The sequence below is a fragment of the Nyctereutes procyonoides genome, unplaced genomic scaffold (genome assembly GCF_905146905.1).
Source record: "Nyctereutes procyonoides isolate TBG_1078 unplaced genomic scaffold, NYPRO_anot_genome, whole genome shotgun sequence".
In the NCBI taxonomy this organism is placed as follows: domain Eukaryota; kingdom Metazoa; phylum Chordata; class Mammalia; order Carnivora; family Canidae; genus Nyctereutes; species Nyctereutes procyonoides.
The window spans coordinates 43,954,518-43,974,343 of NW_026575135.1; the positions used below are offsets into that span (position 1 = coordinate 43,954,518).

General features: G+C 34.6%; 1 long non-coding RNA gene across 2 annotated transcripts in view; it reads left to right on the plus strand.

The window, feature by feature from the left end:
• The window catches only part of LOC129494527 (uncharacterized), a 1,043,078-nt gene that overhangs the window by 586,474 nt on the left and 436,778 nt on the right, over window positions 1-19,826 (plus strand). The gene's annotated exons all lie outside the window — the stretch shown is intronic.

Sequence of the window (19,826 nt, forward strand, 5' to 3'; positions counted from 1 at the left end):
AGTCAAAATGTATTAATATCCTATGAATGATTATACAGTATGCCATTTTACACAGGTACATTTTAATTAGCTAGTTCATTACCAATGAACACTTTATTACTTCTCTTTTTGATATTGTGAATAGAGGAATGTTCAGTATTCATCCATCCTCACACATTTCTTTGGTATAAATACTTGGATGTGAAATTTTTTGTGTCAAAGAGTGTACACCTTTGACATGTGGATCAATACTGAAGAACTCCACTCTGCAAAACTTATACTAAGCAATTGACGACAACATTTTATGGTTTGTATACTCAAGCACTCGCTTCTTTAAAACTTGAGAAGATGGATGATTTTGATCTCTTCATGCTTAATATCTACCCTGTTTTGGGAGTTAATATCCATCCTTTGGCTAATAGTAAAAAAATAAATATTTGAAATATGGCATATCAATTCAATCATATCACCAATCAAATTCTCTGTAATATGCTCCCTGGAATTTTGGCAGGCAAATCCTAGTTTACCTCACTACTATGAAAGAAATTTCCTTTAAAAAATCAGTCATTTGAAGATTTTCAATAAATATCCTTAATGCAATCTAGGGAAAAGATAGTGATAAATTCAAAGGGTATTATTTTGGGTGTTTTACATGTCGGATGTGGGAATGTGGCTGAAAGAGAATGGGCCTTGACGCCTCTTGGACGTAAGTTTGAAACCTTGTCACATCCAGTATTTGAGAGGTTCAGTGTAAGAATCTCAGTATCTCTAGCTGGATATATAGGATCTCCTCAATGTCAGAAAACCAGAGTACCAGAACATGGTAAGAATCCAATCAATGTTAGTTTTCCTTCTTCTACGTTTTTAAGATTTTATTTTTAAGTAATCTTTCCATCCAGCCTGGGACTTGAACCTACCTCCCCGAGATCAAGAGTCACATGCCCTACCAACTGAGCCAGCCTGGTGTCCCTCTTTCTTCCATGTTCTATTACAGTGATAATTAATTGTTTAAAAAGATTTATTCATTTATTTGAGGGAGAAAGAGAGCAAAGGGAGGAGCAGAGAGGGAAGGTGAGAGAGAATCCTCAGCAGACTCCCTGCTGAGCGTGGAGTTGGCTGTGGGGCTCCATCTCACAACCCTGAGATCATGACCTGAGCTAAAATTAAGAGTCAGATAGATGCTCAGTTGACTGAGCCACCCAGGCACCTCTCACAGTCATGATTTATATATTCTTTGATACTAAATGAAAAAAAATCTACTTTGTATATTCACTAAAAATGTTCTATTCCCATATGATCTTGTTTAGCAACTATTTTACAAGTGTATGCAGCTCAAACAACAGATGTAGTAGAAATAGTAACAAATACTGTATATTTATATCTTATTTGTAAGGCCATCACTTATTTATGGACTTTAAATAACCCCCTCTAGGTTTTTACCCATAACTGGAAAGTTGGCTACTCATCTCCTCCATTTTTTCCTCCCTCCCAGCCTCACTCTTTCTTTCTTTCCTACATGCCCATTCTTTTGCATAATCTGCTTAATAGAAACGAATATGCAAACACAAAGAGAAGAGTGACATTGTTTGATTACTTGCTCATGTATAAGAATTCGAGTAAATAAGTTTTAAATAATCGAAATAAATTCTATTTTAAAATATAATTCTCTATTCTTAATACTGATGGGGAAAACTTTTGTCTGTGTGCTTACACAGCTCTAATATGCTCTAATTTCAGGAAGCCAAAGGTTACTAGTTTAGAAAAGTTTTCTAAGATAGAAGGTTTCTCATTAATATACAACAAAGGTAGAAAGTACTTGTTCACTGATTTTTAATCAGTTTATGACATGGACTGAGAGGCTCCTTCAAAAGGAGATTCTGCTTGACTAGTAATACATTAGCAGTAATCCAGTGATCTGTCCATGCATTAAGGATACAATTTATTTTTCTACTGATCAGTTCTTTTCCTAGTAAAATGAATTGTCTAAATTTTGATGGAACTGTCTAACAAAAAAGCTTTGTGGATGAAATTGACAGACCTTATAGGTTCAGTTTGGTTTGAATGCTTAAATTAGAAGCCCTTGTATTAGGATTAAAATGGGAAAGGAGCTGATCTAATTGCATGTCCGAGCAGATATGTCAAATCTGGTTTCCTAGGAGCATTAAATTCTAGCTTAGCTCATAAATGTGGTTAATATATGAAAAGAGAAGTGATTCTTAAAAGCTAAAGAAATATTAGAAGTAGATTCTCTCTACTCTATTCTTTTTTTTAAGATTTTATTTGTTCATTTGACAGAGAGAGAGAGAGATTAAAAGTGCACAAGCAGGGGGAGCAGCAGGCAGAGGCAAAGGGGAAAGCAGGCACCCCACTGAGCAGGGAGCCCAGAAGACTGACCCCAGGACCCGGGGATCATGACCCTAGTAGGTAAAAGGCAGATGATTAACTGACTGAGCCACCCAGGCACCTCTCCCCATTCTATTCTTTAGAAGAAGATCTTATATGTCAGTATCAATAATTATGCTTTAATAGCAGTTATTAAGTTCATACATGGTCATCACTACCAACAGTAATTTCTGCATATGCTAACCTTTAGGACTCACATATTTTTCAATTTTTTTAAAAAATTTTAAACACAGGCTGTGTAGGGAAGTCTACAAACAATTCATAACTTGTCTTCTCCATAGATGCATAGTTTGCCTTTTATTAATCGTGTGAGTAAATGTTTTTATGCATATACATAGATACAGTCTACTTATCAATTCTTAGTTAATTTAATCAGAAGGAATGTAAATAAAAGCTCTGTCACTGAAATGCATGATACAGTATCTGTGAAGGATGAGGATCTGTGAGAAAATTTATAAAACTTCATCTTTAAAATTACCCAAACAAAAAAAAATTGCCCAAACCCAGCTACTACACTATTAACAAAATTAATTTAATTTTTGTATCAAATTTAGCTATTGACATCTAAAGTATGAATTCAATCAACAATTATAACTATTCATCAAAACCATTAGAAGATAATGCTAATATGTATAACTACATACATATAAGCATATATCATTTATATGTACATTCTCACTTAATACAATTCTGTGAGGCATTCATTATTATGTTATTTTACCAGTGACTAAATTAAAAAGAAAATCCAGGTCTTTGTGGCAATTTGGATATGAAAGAGTCAGGAGAGACAGTCCAGTCATTATGCCTCTGTTTTTTTCTTGAGCAAACTGATTGAATGGTGACATTTATTAATATGGTAAGACAGGTGGAGGGATTTTTTTTTAGAGGTAGAAGTATTATTCTGCTTTGCTTATGTTTGAGCTATCTATGAGAAGACAGATAAAGAAGTTAAAAGGATAATTGTTTCTACTAGGCTGGACTGAATTTTTATTTTAAAACAGATCTTACTGAGATCATATTGTCACTTTTGTTTTGTTTTTTTGGTTTTTTTGCTTACACTGAACTATATGCCCTTACTAAGACTGCTATGAAATCAAGTTTATTAATATAACTAGTAAGTTCATTCACAAATACTTGTAGTGGTTGCATTACACTTTTATATGTTAGTTAGCATAATTTTCTAATCCTGTTTCAAAATAAATATTTCCCTCCTGTGATATTACTGAGTAGTGCAGAGATGGAGAGAGAGCAGTGGATTAATGATACCAACCCGCTACAACATTTAACTCCAGTTCTGAGCTTTCAATTATGATAATCGCTAATTATAATACCTACATTTACAAATACACATGTTAGCTTTTGTTTTTCTTTTCTTTTTTTAAAGATTTTATTTATTTATTTATTCATGAGAGACAGAGACAGAGAGAGAGAGAGAGAGAGTGTCAGAGACATAGGGAGTGAGAGAAGCAGGCCCCCTGCAGGAAGCCCAATGTGGGACCCAATCCCGGGACTCCAGGATCATGCCTTGAGCCAAAGACAGAAGGTCAACCCCTGAGGCACCCCGGTATCCCTTAGCTTTTGTTTTTTTTTAATATCAAAATTTGCTACTTATGTATCTCCAGATTAGATAGAATTATGGGATGTGAGTTTTTTTACAAAATGATCAAACTCATGAATAGAGAAAAAGTAAATTTGATTGTTGTCTTGGTTAAAGTGGATGAAATTTATTGATTCTTATGATAATAACTTTAATAGAAATTAACCCAACTAAAAGTCTTTGCTCTCAAGCACTCTGCAACCAAGCAAGAGACAAAACATATAGACAGCAAACTACAGAACAAGATAGAGTCAATGAGCATCATATGAAAGGTACCGAGATTCAAGGGGCTTAGTGCTCTGGAGCACTCCCATCTGTGGATTGATTTATGTAATTCTGAAAAAGAACAAGTCTTCTTATTCTAGTCATGCGTGGTCTAGTCATCTTGGACATTTTGCTTTTTTTTTTTGGACTCTTACTTTGTATGGAGCATATTTTCCTTACATAAAGAATCCATTGAAGCCTTGATTGAAAATATTTTTTCCAGCCTCTTCACACTGATACTATGCAGATATTTTAACAGAGGAAGAAAACACTATTGCTTCATATGGTGTAAAATAATAAGGAATACCATAGTAAAACTCAGCTCTCATATACTTGTTGATGATTTTCTCCATACGTTATTGCTTATTTTTAGCACAGAATGTTTTCTCTTAAAGAGAAGCCTATTGCTGTTGTAGCAGTAATGTGGTGCAAATAAAATCATGATTACATTCCTTTGGGAAATGCAGCTGCAGTTTTCCAATTTAACTACCTAAGGTATATATTTGAGCACTTTTATTTTTCTACTACACATAGAGTTGAACGTCACTTTCACAATAATTAGATAATAGGTTTGTTTTGATCATCTATAAGGTGGTTCAGTAATCATATATGTAAATACTGGAACTGAGACCCTACTTTCCCAGGCTTTCAAGATATTTTATAACTGCATGAAGTATTATGAATGTTACAATTCTTTCCTTTCACATAGAAGAATACTATTTTATAATTTCTTATGTAGAATGGCTGTGTTTAACTACTTTGTAAAATCAGGCATTGTTATACTTTAAATTAGGTCAAGAATTATATGAGTATTGCGTATATAATTGTATGTGGGTTTTTCTGTATGATTTGTGTGTATGTGTTTGTGTATTGCTAGGTAGTGTTAAAAACTTAAAATCTCCAAGAACTTAAGAGTTCAGATAGATTCACCATTGCATCAGAGGATGTGTGCCTCAAAATAAATTAGCTGTTTAATACCCAGAGTGACAAATTCAGATCTGATTCTCAGTCTCTCTCCTTTCCTTCTTTCCTCCTTCCCATCTTCTGTGTTCCTTCCTTCTTTTCTTCCCTTTCTTCCTTTCTTTTTTCCTTAGATGCTTAAAATATAAATCAGATCATATCACTCCTCTCCTTCAAACTTTAGTGTATGGCTAGTACTGTTGGCAAGACCCTAGATGAATAGTGCTAAACAAGTTGGACATGTTTTTCTGGTTATTATGGAGTTTGCAGTGCTGGGAAGACAAATGTAAACAAAGAAACCCATATATATGTATTCTGTGTTGATAGAGTAAGCCTTAAGTATATTCCACACATCTAATGATACCGTGGCTTAGTAGAATTGCTAAATGGTAGCCATTATTTGTCCATAGAAAGTGAGATTGCTTCTACGTTGAAACATTAAAGAGATATGCTTTGAAAATCATTGGAAAAAAGTAAGATAAGATTGCATACACTGTGTCAGTTTTAAAAGATAGAGTTAGTTTAATTTATTTGAAGCACTGGGTTTTAAAAAACTACTTTTTGGTTACTGGACAGTAATTTTACATAATTAGTCTTAATTATTATTTATGTAACATGTAGTCTTAATTAGAAAATGGAGTATGTAGACATGAGAAAGAGACTGGCTCATCTTGATTCGTTATAAAACATCTGGATTGGGTTTCTCTCTCTCCCTCACCTTCATTCTTCTTCTCCCATGCCACACCCCATTCATGTGCTCATTCTCTTTTTCTCTTAAAAAAAGAAAAATCTAGACAGCCTCCCACTAAAAATGTATAGTATACATTTAGCATTTAATTTAGACCCCCACATACAGAAAAATTGTTCAATATATTAGTGTTTGGATTTTTCTTTTTAAAGTAAGAAACTATTTCTATAAGGAACATTATAGGGTGATGCTTACCAATAACACTGGATCGTAGATAATTACCTGAATAAGGGCAGCCCTGGTGGCTCAGAGGTTTAGTGCCGCCTTCAGCCCAGGGCTGATCCTGGAGACCCGGGATTGAGTCCCACATCAATCAGGCTCCCTGCATGGAGCCTGCTTCTCTCTCTGTCTGTGTCTCTGCCTCTCTCTGTGTGTGTGTGTGTCTCTCATGAATAAATAAATAAAATCTTTTAAAAATTAACTGAATTAAGCATAATTTCCATATGAAACTGCTCATGAAGTTATTTTTAAGTCTTAGTTATTGAAAGTCACTGTTTAAATATAACATAATGCTTGTAAGATAATGAATTCTGGCATTGATAAAAGTAGAATTTTCTAATCCGGGCTCTGATTATTATAATGGAAAGGAAGGAAAAGCGTTCAGTTAGTGGTTTTGAATTGTGCTAAGATTGTTAATTTTCCTTTTTAATTTCCATTTTTTATTTAAATTCAATTTGACAACATATAACACCCAGTGCTCGCTCATCCCATCAAGTGCCCTCCTCACTGCCCATCACCCAATCGCCTCTTTCCCCAACCCTCCTCCCCTCTGCAACCCTTTGTTTGTTTCTCAGAGTTAGGAGTCTCTCATGGTTTGTCTCCCTCTCTAATTTTTCCCTTATAATATCTTTCACCATTTCTTATATTCCATGTATGAGTGAAACCATATGATGATTGCCCTTCTCTGTTTGACTTATTTCACTCAGCATAATACCCTCCAGTTCCATCCACATTGAAGCAAATGGTGGGTATTCATCTTTTCTGATGGCTGAGTAATATTCCATTGTATACACAGACCACATCTTCTTTATCCATTCATCCGTCGAAGGACATCATGGCTCCTTCCACAGTTTGGCTACTGTGGACATTGCTGCTATGAACATTGGTGTGCAGGTGTCCTGGCATTTCACTACATCTGTATCTTTGGGGTAAATCCCCAGTAGTGCTATTGCTGGGTTGTAGGGAAGTTCCATTTTTAACTCTTCGAGGAGCCTCCACACTGTTTTCCAGAGTGGCTGCACCAGTTCACATTCCCACCAACAGTGCAAGAGGGTTCCCCCTTCTCCGCATCCTCTCCAACATTTGTTGTTTCCTGTCTTGTTAATTTTCCCCATTCTCACTGGTGTGAGGTGGTATCTCATCGTGGTTTTGATTTGCATTTCCCTGATGGCAAGCCATGTGGAGCATTTTCTCATGTGCTTGTTGGCCATGTCTGTGTCTTCTTTGGTGAAATTTCTGTTCATGTCTTTTGCCCATTTCATAATCGGATTGTTTGTTTCTTTGGGATTGTTTGTTTCTTTGCTGTTGAGTTTGACAAGTTCTTTATAGATTCTGGATACTAGCTCTTTATCTGATAGGTCATTTGCAAATATCTTCTCCCATTCTGTAGGTTGTCTTTTAGTTTTGTTGACTGTTTCCTTTGCTGCGCAGAAGCTTTTTATCTTGATTAAGTCACAATAGTTCACTTTTGATTTTATTTCCCTTGCCTTCATAGATGTATCTTGCAAGTAGTTGCTGTGGCCAAGTTGAAAAGGGTGTTGCCTGTTCTCCTCTAGGATTTTGATGGATTCTTGTCTAACATTTAGATCTTTCATTCATTTTGATTTTATCTTTGTTTATGCTATAAGAGAATGGTCTAGTTCATTCTTCTGCAGATGGCTGTCCAATTTTCCCAGCACCATTTATTGAAGAGACTGTCCTTTTACCAGTGGGTAGTCTTTCCTGCTTTGTTGAATATTAGTTGACCATAGAGTTGAGGGCCTATATCTGGGTTCTCTCTTCTGTTCCATTGATCTATGTGTCTGTTTTTGTGGCAGTACCATACAGTCTTGATGATCACAGCTTTTTAATACAGCTTGAAATCCGGCATTGTGATGCCCCCAGCTTTGGTTTTCTTTTTCAATATTTCTCTGACTACTCGGGGTCTTTTCTGATTCCACTAAAATCTTAAGAGTATTTGTTACAACTCTATGAAGAAAGTCCATAGTATTTTGGAAGTGATTGTACTGAATGTGTAAATTGCCCTGGGTAGCATAGACATTTTCACAGTATTTATTCTTCCAATAAGATCGCTCATTTTCTATGCATAATCTGTACGTATGTCAGAATACGAGCAAGTGAAATGCTATAAATCACTTTATTTTATGCTCAAATATCTGAAACCCAAGAACTTGTGAATTTTTTAAAGATTTTGATAAAGTGTTATTTGTCATCTCCCAGATGAAGTGAGAAATTACAGTTTCTTAGAATGCTTATATATATATATATATGATCATATTAGTGTAACTATCAGTATCTGAAAACATAATATGTACTAGAGTTACATATTCACCTTGGGTTCTTTTTTGCCTAGATCCCACATCCCAAGCACAACTCAGGTCTAGTGCTGGAGAAATACTGTTAAATTATTTTCTGGATCCCACTATTCACACCATTTCTACTACTCATCAACCCAAGGCACTGGCGTCCTATGCTCAGATACTGAAATAACATTTTAACCTGTTTTCATCCTTGCATCTTTCCTTATATCCTTGACTCCCTCCAGTCTACTCTCCACAAAGACTAGATGATCTTGTTAAATTAGAGTATGCCTCTCTTCCTCTCTAAACTTCCAATGCTTCCAATCTCACTGAGACTACATCCTCAAACCTTTATGATCTTATGTTCAGGTATGTCTCTAATCTATCTGCTATCTCCCTTTGTCCAGTTATTAATTACATGGAATTTTTTGAGATACAAGCATGTTGTTAGCATTTAACAGGCCAAACAGATGAAAGGGAAATACTCATCTATGTTAATTTAAAATGCAATATATGTATTGCAAAACTTTGAAATTGTAGATAATATGTCTCAATTTTTTATTATATTGTTGACCATCTTTATCTCATTTTATTATTATTTTTTTCTATTGTCATGAGATAGCTAGAAAGTGAGATGTTTAATTTGGTCAGTCAAATTATTTTCCAAGTACCTATTATGTTTCAGGCTCTCCTAGGTTTCTGGGATTTGGCATTATTAACCCTATCATTTATTGAGTGCACACCAGACACCAAACATAGTGCTAAATTTTTAGCATACTGTTGTCATGTTTTTATATAACAGTCTTTATTTTTTAAGGGAATATCCCATTGTCTGGATGTACAGTTTATTCATCCATTCACCTACTAAAAGACATCTCAGTGGCTTCCAAATTTCAGCAATTATTAACAAAGCTTCTTTAAAAAGTTCCATGCAGGTTTATATATGTATACAGTTTTCAACTCATTCAAATAAATAGTAAGGCGTGAAGATACTGGATCTTGTGGTAAGAATATGTCTCTTTGTGTTAACTGACAAATTATCTCTTGAAGTGGCAGTACCACCGTGAATTTGCAGTGAATAGAAATTCCAGTTGCCCCACACCCTCGTCAGCATTGCTATTGTTACTGTTTTGTATTTTCACCAATCTAATAGGTTTGTAGAGGTAGCTGATTGTTGTAACTTGCAAATCTTTAATGACGCATGATGTTGAACTTCTTTTCATACACCTGTTTTTCTATCATCTTTGATAAAGTGTCTGTTCAGATCCTTTCTCTATTTTTAATAGTGTTGTTCATTTTCTTAATGTTGAGTTTTAAGACTTCTTTGTATATTTTGGATAACAATTGGTATCAGATATGTGTTTTGCAAATATTTTTTCGCTGTTTGTGGCTTGTCTTCTCAGGCTCTTGATCATTTTGTTTTTATAACAATGCAATAAAGTGAGTATTATGATTCCCATTCTAAAGATAAGAAAAATTTGTCAGAGTTTTGAATTAATATCCCTACCTCAGAGGAACTAAGCAAACTTTTCAGATAACTGGAGGATATACACAAGCTGTATTTTAAGAAAATAATTAACTATTTATGCAAAAGCATTATTCTTAAATATGTATATATCCTTATTTTAAAGCAAACTTTATGAAACCATTTAAGGATTTCTCTAAGTCAGTTCTATGATCAGTTTTATCTTAGGCTTTACTATAGAGATGCCTTTAGATGCTATGGGGGGTGAGTTATTTATTCTATACTTAGCAACAAGCCTGATGTGTTTGTGCATGCTACATATTTGTTTGTGTGCAGATCTGAATCGACAATCTTGCTTTTCACATTGCACCTGCCTCTAGCCAGCCCCATAATCGAATTTTCTTAACCTGCTGAAGAGTAAAAAGATAGATAACTAAACTTGAGGTTGGAGAACTTTGCTATAAATATTTGTTATCATTAACAAAAGAGTTTTGCACAATTTATTTGGAATACTCAGGTGCTATTTTTTTGTTTCTGTATTCTTAATAGTGTTTATAATGGTTAAGTAATTACCAGTTAAATATGGTGTTATTATGAATTTCTTATGCTTTGTGCGTCTGTGTGTATAATTTATTTGCAAGTATATACTTAGACATATGTGTATAAATATAATTAACACATTGCTCATATTGAAATCATTACTTATCTCAAGCATTAACATTTTTGAAGAGTATTATGCATGCTACTCCCCTTCATGAAATTATACATGCCACACTTTAGTATTCTTATAAATTCTCACTCTTAATACAAATATTAAGATTGGAAGACAATAGGGTTATTAAAAACCTTCCAATGCTATTACCTGCCTACTTACATGATATTGCAAAGAAGCATTATAATGTAGCCTGAAGTTGGATAAAAAGTGTATTCCTTTATAAGAATGAATTATCAGAACCAGCCCATTATTTTCAGCTGAAGTCTTTGATCTAAGACAGTGGCCTTGTAAGATTTCAATTTTGTAACCCTAACCTTCCTTTCATCATGTTCTAAGTGAGGTCTATAATATCTTAGCTACATCAAAGCAAAAATAAAAAAGTTCATATATAATAAAAATTACCAAAAACACCATTTAAATAAGTCTTCTACGAAAATAATAGATTTCAAGATTTTTATAAAGAAGCAGGAGAAGTCTAGTTTGTTTTTATCACTTCAAATACCATGTGTCCTTAGTTAAAAGTCCTTCGAAACCAAATCCCTTAAGAGGAAGAAAAAAAATCCTGTTAAGTGTATCAAAGAGTAAAATGTTGGTGTAATGTCCAAAACACTAATTTCCAGCACTGGTCTTGGTTTCTGTCAGCAAACCATTTCAAAGCTTTTAAAGCTTTTTTATTTATTTGAGAGCAAGAGAGGTGGGGAGAGGGGCAGAGGGAGAGGGAGATTTTCTTTTGCATTTTGAAAAAAATTCTAAACCTACTGAAGAAATTAATTTTATACTTAGTAACTACAAACTATTATTTGTGTTTAGGCACAAAATGAGAATGGGGAAATTTTTAAGCAAAGGCAAATAATAAATAATAATAAAGAATAAAGAATAAAGAAATATTCAATATGAACATTTATTTCCTCATAAAGGAGAAATTGTGGCTAGGAGTATGACTAAGCAAAAAAAAGTATTGAGCGCTTTAAAAATGGCATTTTTTTTTCTGGTCACAAAGATAGAAAGTGTTATGCTCTAAATATTGAAATACCTATGTTGAAACCCTACCCCTGAGTGTGAAATTATTAGGAAGGGAGCCTTCTGGTGGTAATGAGGGTTAGATGACATTACTGGGTTAGAGCTATCATTAAAGACGTTAGTATTCTCACATGAGTCATGAGGAGTTGACTTGCTCTGCTCTCCACCATGTGAGAATATAGCAGGGTGCTGGCTCTCTGCAACCAAGAAGAGGGCTCTCACCAGAAACCACAATGCTAGCATTCTGATCTTGGACGTTCAGCCTCCAGATAGCGAAAAATAAATTTCCGCTGTTTATAAACCATCTAGTTGATGGTATCTTGTTCCAGTAGCCTGAGCTAAGACACAAAGTAAAATACCTTGAATTTACCTATAAGGAGTTGGGGATTTGTCTCATTCTAGCAAGGGGGAAAGGAGTTAGAGGGAGCTGAGTGAGATTACATTGGTCAACTTCCCCAGACTGCGATTTCAATAAACCACAAATATTCTAACTTTAACAGGAGATGCAGGAGTTCATTACACAGCTTGAAAGAAGTCTCTGAAATCTAAAAAGAAACCACCATTACATATACTCAGGAAAATGATCAGTTTGGCACATTTTGTCTTAGATCATTGGCTAGAGTATTGGTGTGAGAGCAGGGAAGTAAAAAAAAAGTCCCTAAAACACAGGAAGTGTGGAGAGAAAACAAAAGCTTTCATACAAAGTCTGTATATAGCATGACAAGGAAATACTGGTAATAAAACAGGTAATCTTTAAGCAGGTATAATTAAAGATCAGAAAAACAATATATCATTGCTGTTATAAATAATGTGAAATCTGTATTAGCATAATTTTCAAAGCTTATTCTCATATAGTACCAATGTGTCTTTTACATAGGAGTTAATGGCTTGGTGATAGAAAAAATATAAGACTCAACTATCCCAATTATTAGAAGAATGACCGTGAGCATATTATTTAACCTTCTTTTAGATTATTTCCTCACTGAATTTCCTTACAAAGGAAGTAGTAATCCTTAATTCATAGTATTTTTGTGAAGAAGAATTATTTATATAATTTCAACTATAACACCCACATAAATAATTTATACACACAGAAAATTTACTCATGTTTACAAATATTTAATAATAATTTATAAGTGAAATCTAGTTATAATTATATACTACATATTTATATGCAAATGTATACATATATTATCTTTATGTAGAAAATATTAGAACTATATTTTTAAATTAGATATATTGTCTATAGTATATGATCCATTACAAATGTCAACATAAACATTACTTATGCCTTAGTTAATTATATGCAATTTCCATTAATTCATTCTAATAAATTTGTGTCAAAATATGTATGTATATGACTGGATTTTGAAAAATGTGATATGTTAGAGAAATCTGTAATATTGTTATATTACTATATTATTGGATTCTTGTGACACAGATCTCCCATTATTATCCACAGTTTACAACTGAGGCTGAAAGTATTTTTAGAGATTCTAAACAGCATTTGCATACCAATTCAGTGGATATACAGCAGAGCCAGAACTCATGTCTAGTTACTCTAATTCCAGTCCTAGATAGAGGTAGAAGGTTAGAAATAGCTCTGCCATGTTAGGAAATCACTGCTTCCACATATTTTACATCTTCTAGCAATAGGTGAGAATACAAGAATACACCTTTTAAATTTAAGTTTAATGTGTTTCTGCATGTGTAATACCCAGTTTTGGAGAAGTCTTTCTTCATTATCTGCTTGAAAAATTACTATTTATCCTTCAAGACCAAGCTTACATTATGTTAACAAAATTCTGTTTCACTGTCTGACAGATAAGGCAATGTAATTAAATAATTAAAATCCTCAGATTAAGCAGGTAGATATTATTCATTAAAATGTATTTAAGTCATTCTTACCATTAAATATATAATATACATATATATATAATGTAAAAAAGTGAGAAAAATAACTTATAGAACCACCACACAGAGATAAACCACTCATCATTTTGGCATTTTTTATTCTAAACTTTTCCTCAAAATAGTTTTCTCTGAGGAGTATTTTGGAAAACTAGTTGTGATTGTATTGATTTTTAACCTGCTTCTTTATATTCCACTAGTCATTTTCAATATAATAATAAAGTTTTCAAACATACCTTTTGGAAATTCAGATTTGAAAATTTTTATTAACATAAATAGTGCTTTGATAAACATTTTTATGTGTAGATCTTTTTCAGCAGATGGTGCTATTTTTAGATTTGATTCTTAGAATGGCTGGATTAAATGGATTAACTATTCAATAGTGGAAAAGTCTTCCAGACAAGTAACATAAAAGTCTAAAGTGATAGCAGCTGAGAGTAAGAGCATAGGAAGTTATATGACTGGTGTTAAAATGGTGTACATACATCCTCCTTAAACAAGTTAATAAAATTCAAAGTTTTGGAAGAAAAAAAACTTAGTATTAAGATTGTAATAAAAAGCAAACCAATGTGAGTTCCCTCCCTCCTTAGTGAGTTACAGGTAGAAGCTACACCAGGTGGAGTTGTTGCACAAAGTAAAATTTATTTGCAGCAAATAAGAAGATCACCAGTAATAACTTGCAAGTCTGTAACTCCCTGAGCAATGGTGGATGGATTCCTTTTACTTAAGGTTAGGAAGAATATTTTAAAAGAGGATCCCTGTCATCGTATATAGAAGTGGCCATAAGGTCACACATAAGCCTTAAGGAAACATGCCTATACATACATTGTATGTTATGTAATTTATGCTCCTCCTTGGGCAGAGATTTTAGTATTATAATGAAGCAAAGGTAGTTGTTGGTCACTCTACAGATCACTGGTCCATCTGCTCAGGTGTGAGTCAGGGGTTAAGCTCAAACTGCTATAGGTGGTCTGGGCTGCCTGGAAGTCATGGCAGGGCAGTTGGTATCATTCTGGTTTCCATCTGGCTGAGTTAAAAGACAAGCTGGAAAGAACTTAAGGAAAACTGTGGGACAAAGGTCAGTGAGTACAAGTAGGTGGGCAGTAAAAGTCAGGTCTTAGAGTCTCCTGGTGACACAGGCGTATAGTAATAACAAACTTATCTATAGGTAGAAATAGCAACTCCCACACTCCCTTCCCCAGGACTTGATTTATGTTTCTATTTTGAATTATTTTTAATAGTTTGCTAATGAGCTTTATAGGAAGGTTATATAGAATAGTGTTTCATGTATTTATTTCAACAAATATTTACTGAGATCCTAATTATGTTAAATTCTGAGAATTCGCTGAAAAACAAGGTAGACATGGCTCCTTCCATCTCCTAGTTAGAATGAGGAACTAAAGCATGGGAATCAACACACTGTATGATGATCATGATGTGTTTGTTATTAGATCACAAGGAGACAAATAAGTGGTAGGAAGAGACAGCCTCTCTCTCTGATAAGGTGACAATTTAATCTGAGACTTCAGTGGCCATGGAAAGAGAAGGGAAGAGTTTCCAGTCACACATGCAAAAAAAAAAAAGTCTTAAATCAGGAACCAAAGAAAGAAGACATGGTAGCTGGAGTGGAGGGAGAAAGAACAAAATTGATGGAAATAAGAAGGGATCTTGTAGGCTACTGAAAAGAGTTTAGAGAGCATTGTTCATGCAGAGGATGAGGAATGATCTTTTAGCAGGAAAATGACTGAATTCAGATGGTATTTTGATCACTCCTCTTGTTCTGTGAAAACAGATGCTGACCTACACAAAGTTGGTAGTAAGGAAGAAAATGCAAATGATAGTCAGACTTAACATTTGAAGTAGAGTTTTAGAGTTTGATGGAAAGAGAGAAGCCAAGAGTTTGTGGGTAAAGCAATAGTTCCATTGAGGGCAACTGAAAGTCAAAATATGCTAGCTAGTTCTGAATGAAAGATGTAAAACTAATGCAGAAATTCTATAGGAAAATAAATCAGGTTTCTATAGAGAATTTATTAAGAGGAGATAGCCCAGAACATACCCCACAGGAAGATTAAAAGAAGACTGTTTGTGAGCATCCCTGCTGATTCTGTTGCTAATATTACAGCTGAAAAATTACATCTTGTGTTAATTTGCATTTCTTTGATTTTTTCAGTGGAATATATTGCATTTGTTGTATGGTATTTAAAATCATTTTGACAGAGATAGTGAATATTTATGATTGAAACAATATTTTTCCTGAAAGAAAAACATGGCGATACTGTATAATCTTATATAGAGTAGAATCAAGCTAACAAGTGTTTTAGCACTAACTTCCAGACCTTCTTCAGGATAACCTGGTAGCAAATGAATAGTTTAGCAAATAGAGTACCAGGTGTAGGAATTTGTTTTTTTAAAGCCACGTGAATATACTAATTTAATATACACAGAGCTGAGCCAAAAGAGGTAAAATAGATGTGCTTTGATTTTTGATTCCTCCACTTCTCATTCAGTCTTTTTCTAAAAGAAAAAGCAGGTTTCTAAAACCTGGTTACATGCACTCTAACACATTAATTTTACTTAAAAAATAGGAAAATATGAAGAGATATAAGTTATAGAATAGAATGCTAAGTATTTTATTAACTTTTAAAGCTAACACCTTCATATTAAATCTGGAATATTATACTTTAACAGTAATGTTAATAAGATAATCAGTAAATATATTTATAATTGCTTGTTAATACAGAACAGTAATAAATTATCCTACTCCAAGGTGGTATCACATTAATGAGTACAAAATGAATGACTCTTAATTATGGGAATTTCAGATATAATGAAAATGTAAGAAATATTTTAGTTCTCTAAGGTTGTGCTAGGACTCAGTGTTACTAAAACTATGGTGAATATATATATTTTTATTTCTTTTTAAATATACAGACTAATAGTTTTTATGGTTTTTGCTTTTAAAAACTCTCCCGGGCAGCCCTGGTGGCTCGGTGGTTTAGCACTGCCTTCAGCCCAGGGCGTGATCCTGGGGACCCATGATCAAGTCCCACGTCCGGCTCCCTGCATGGAGCCTACTTCTCCCTCTGCCTGTATCTCTGCCTCTCTTCCTCTCTGTGTCTCTCATGAATAAATTTTTAAAAATTAAAAAAAAAATAAAGACTCTCCCACTTTTAGAGTATATAATTAATCACCTAACTTTCCTTCCCATATGTTTTCTGGTAAGTGAATAGCATTGAACTTAAGAAGTTTACAGTCAGGGATCCCTGGGTGGTGCAGCGGTTTGGCGCCTGCCTTTGGCCCAGGGCGCGATCCTGGAGACGCGGGATCGAGTCCCACATCGGGCTCCCGGTGCATGGAGCCTGCTTCTCCCTCTGCCTATGTCTCTGCGCCTCTCTCTCTCTCTCTCTATCATAAATAAATAAAAATTAAAACAAAATAACTTACATTTAAAAAAAAAAAGTTTACAGTCACTGCTGCCATAAAGGCTCTTCTCTAAATTTTGCACAGATACTGTGCACATTTGTTTTAACCTCAAAGTGAAATATGTAGTGTGAGAAGGAATATCCATATTGTAGAAGCAGTTTTGGCAATATAGTAGTTGTATATAATATTGGAATTTCCAGTGTATTCTGCTAATAGATAAAATGGATCTGAATTCATGAAATGAGGAGTCTTCTAGAAAATTCATGATATATGGCTATATGGTACACATTTGCAATGTCATTATTTATAGGTCCTGAGTAATAGTTCAGTCTTGGTTTGTTTACCACCTCTCTAAGTCTTTCCCAATTCCCCTGGCTCATGCTGGGAACTTGGGAAATTCAGACCTTATCAACCAGGCCCCTGTACTTGGCTGGTCAGAAATGCAGACACTCCCTGTGATATTTGTTCTATTTGTGAACCTGTTTTTTTCCCTGCTACTGGTCTTTGTTATTGTTACTTAAATTTTCCTTACTTGGTAGCTGCCTTAGCTAATACCTCCCTCAGGGATTTCATGTTTCTATTTCCCACCTCCAGTTTATTTGAAGATTTAGGCTATTTATTTAGTTAATTTGAATTTTTGTATTTTCTATTTTTTAGAAATAGAGATAAGTGCAAAATACAGTAGAGCAAATAGACCTTATATTTGGGGTTCGGTTTACACAGAAATGAAACATAAAATTGACCTTATTAATAAATTCAAGCGAGATTGGATTCAAGTTCCAACTGGTCTGATGCAGTATTAGGCAAATCGCTGTACATCCCATAGATTGTTAGGCCTGCATGCTCTCTAAAAGTTTTCCTGCCTCTACATTTCCGCAACTCAGTGTTTCATGAGACAATTCGTTTCCATAAGAGAGTTGTATATAGACTCAAATAAGTCAAGGAAATTATTTATGAATACAAATATAATAGCTTTTCAAATATGTATTAAAAGTAATACAGAATTCTTCTGTCAGAACATAAAGACTCCTAACTCTGGGAAACGAGCTAGGGGTGGTGGAAGGGGAGGAGGGCGGGGTGGGTGGGGGTGAATGGGTGATGGGCACTGAGGGGAGCACTTGATGGGGTGAGCACTGGGTGTTATTCTGTATGTTGGCAAATTGAACACCAATAAAAAATAAATTTATTATTAAAAAAAGAATTCTTCTGTCAAAATCAACATAGTGATGAGGAGATTAAAAAAAAAAATCCCATTACTAGGAAAGCAAAGAAGACAGGAAAAAAAAAAACCCAAAACCTTGAGGAGGTTAAGAGATCACTATGCTTAAAAATAATTTTAAAAATCATTACAAAATATATTTTGTGCTGAAACAAAAGAAGGGATATGCAGAGGATATGAGATGAATGTAGGAGCCTTGAGAACAACAGTGAGTGTAGAGAAACCTTCTGACCTTAGAGTTTCAGGATCCTTTAATTTGAATTTTACAGTTTAAATGTAAGTTAAATCTTCCTCAGGAATGAGAGATAGAATTTAAAATCTAGGGCATCCCCAAGTTGTGAAGACCAGTAGGAAATGTTCTCTAAAGCCAAGAGTAAAGGTCAGCTCTCACAATGAGGGTAAACAAGAAATGAACCCATCACTCAGGGAGTTCCTATGAGGGAAGTTACATGTCTTGACTTTGGCATTGGGTGAAGGTGGGAGATAGGATTCCAATAAGAATTTATGACCACAAGCCCAATTTGATTTTTAGCTCACATTTACATTATATCTATATGGAAAATCATTTAAAGGGGTCTCATGTTGCTGGTATACATATGAGATTGGCAAAAGTAAGTATAAATGTTCTTGAGGGAATTACATATTTAACTCAGGCTTCAAAATAAACAAGCAAAATCAAACACAGTGGTCTCAGTAAATGGATAAGTAGCACCCACATCCAGGCACATAAGCAAAACAGAAAAATAGGTATTACTAGTAGCCAAAAGAAACATGTAGATTTCTTTTAAATGACTTTTAGTTATTTTGTTAAATGATTTGTCAAACTTTCCAACAATGGAATTTGGAAGACTGAAGAATTGTATCCTAAATGTACTAAGCAACAGGCATAGCATAATGCATGCACTCCCATAAATTGGTAACCTAGAATTCCAAGCTTGGTAACCTAGAATTCCAAGCCCTAATCATGTTGTTGCCAGGAGAACTGAGCAGACCCCAGGGCCTGCGGCTTTGACCCTCCCTGATCCTGGCCTGAAAGAGTTATCTAAGGTTTGAGGTCTTGTCATGAGAATGAATTCAGAGAGAGATCAGCAACACAGCAGACAAGACACACAGGCAGGAAAGTTCACTAAAGTGAAAAGTATACCCTGAAGATAAGAGTGGGCCAGCTCAAGAGAGAGAGGTCGACCTACCCTGAGGGTTGGGTTTCTACTTTTATTGACAGTTGTTAACTAGGAGGAGGGATATTTATTACCTGGGGTGGGAAGCAGGGTTGGGTGCTATTTTCTCATTTGGTCAGGGGTTTCCTGTCATGGCCCCTACCATCTTGGGCCTAACTGGTTTGATCTGGCTCCTTATGGCATTCTGCCAAGACAGGCCTCTGAGCTTCCCCATTGCTGGCTGTGGCTTTCGCATGGCTGACCTCCAGACGTCCTGTGGGAACCTAACAGCCTACTCTAACAGGATCTAGTAAAAATTTCCTTTAAGAACAGACGAAAGAAAGACGTTGAAAGACAAACAAAATTAAAGTTAATATCAACAGATCCTCAGTAAATGAAACTTTAAATATTAACTTAGGCAAGAATAAATATAGCTCCAGATAGAT